The sequence below is a fragment of the Uranotaenia lowii genome, chromosome 2 (assembly GCF_029784155.1).
Source record: "Uranotaenia lowii strain MFRU-FL chromosome 2, ASM2978415v1, whole genome shotgun sequence".
NCBI lineage: Eukaryota > Metazoa > Arthropoda > Insecta > Diptera > Culicidae > Uranotaenia > Uranotaenia lowii.
The window spans coordinates 341562592-341564600 of NC_073692.1; positions in this window are offsets into that span (position 1 = coordinate 341562592).

The window sequence follows — 2009 nt, forward strand, 5'->3', positions numbered from 1 at the left end:
ATGAATTTCAAACCTAAGCTTTTTCCTGAGATACTTTCTTCTCCGAAAAGTTCCCTAGAAATGAGAATGTACTTCACTCAAAGGCTAGCCACAACAAACTGTTTATGTCAATTAAGCTTGGCGAGTTTGAAGCTTTAAAATCGACAGCACATTAAACCTTTGAGAAATGCACGTGAGCCGCATCTAACAGAATGGGTTGTAAAAATTATCATGCACAGGTGACACTATGAGCGCCGGGAAATTGGGAATCATTTCCATTCAATTCTTCTACACCGGACATCAGAGCCGTAGACGCAATTTTTATAAGGTGGGGGTGGAGATCAACTATAAACCAAGTTATGGTTTTTAAAAACAATTTGAATATGTTAAAAAATTAGAAATTTTGATTGTAGAAAATAAGAACTAAGTTTTTCAATCGTGAAATTTCTAAGCAAAAGTATTTTTCCCTTTTTTATCATATTTCTCTATACAACCAAAGAGTGAAGTTCAGGAGTTTTGAATAATGGTTTTATATTTCAATTTATAATTGGAATGGATGCCCATCCTCATGATATTCATGGCATAAACGATACGCCTTTTAAAAAGAAACGCTGCCAACGTTCCCAAACGCTGCAAAAACTGCGTTGCAACAGGGGATGACATTCTTATGTATATACCTATGCCTTTACCTTTAATTTATTTTCGCCAGACAGGTACATAAGTCTCACAAATATTTCCCAGAAATGAGAAATGCATAACGGCTCGGTGCACTCTGGCTCAACGTAAAATGATTTTTTTCTAACATCACGTGATCTGAACTGCGTGTTTTCACTTTTCGCTAGGGTTACATGTCAAACAAACATGGAAATGTTGGACATGCAAACGATACTGCATTGCATTTTTAGGTTCGATTTATCCAGGAGGATTCAGTTAAAAATGGGTCAATGAAGTCTTCAAGCATTGATTAGAGTCTCAAGGTTTTAGAAAAAAATAAAAACAGTACTTCAGTAAATATAACATATGTTGAAGCCAATCTTTTTGAAAAAATTTAGGCACACAAGAATTTATTTCTCGCTTTTTTGCAAATTCCTAATTTTCAACGACATTGTGTTCCAGATAATATTCAAACCCTCTACTGCATCTATATGTCCTCGATATTTTTTCACATATTCAGCTTAATTCTGTACTGTAAAAGAATCAAACAATTTGAATGCATCATAAATTCAATTAGCTATTATGAAAACCAAATCCAAATAAAAAAAATCATCTCATTACTTACAACAATTAAACCATCAATTGAAAACTTTGTTAAATTAGAGTAGAAATATTGAGTCATGGAAATAATAACATTTTTATTTGAATAAGATAACTTGCCATTATTTCAAGTTTCCTAAGAGTTAGACCCCATCAAAATTGGAAAAAAAAACAAATTTTAATTGTTGATTTATTTTTTCGATATTTCACATATAAAAAGTGTCCACGATGAAATTGCCACATATGAAATTACCCTAACTTTTTAACCGTTGGGTAGAATCTAATAATAATTCGGATGGATTTAGTTGATCGTGCATTGTTTATATCCTGCATTTTAAAAAAATTGACCGTAGCTTTGATACATGCAATTTTAAAATGTGTGCTAATTGCTCAAAATAAATCACTGGGTGGGACAAGTTGAGAACCCCCTGGGACAGAATGAACTTTCTTTAAAATAAACCAGGTTTATAAGGTGTACAGAGAACTAAAACAATTTGTTCAGTTTATGAGCAATAAATTTTTTATCTTTAACCCTTCATTTCTTAAAGCAACAAATTTTCAACCATTGTAGTATGAAAAATGTAAAAAAAAATAATTGAAAATTCTTGATGTACACATAATTTCAAACTGTTCACAATGATTGTTTAGAAAAAAAATGATATAAAGGGGAAAGGAAGCATAAAAAAACATAGATCGAAGATTTAAGCCCGATACACCAATGAACTCAAACAGTTCTTGTTTTTGAGATTGAAATTTTTCAATCATCGAAAAACACC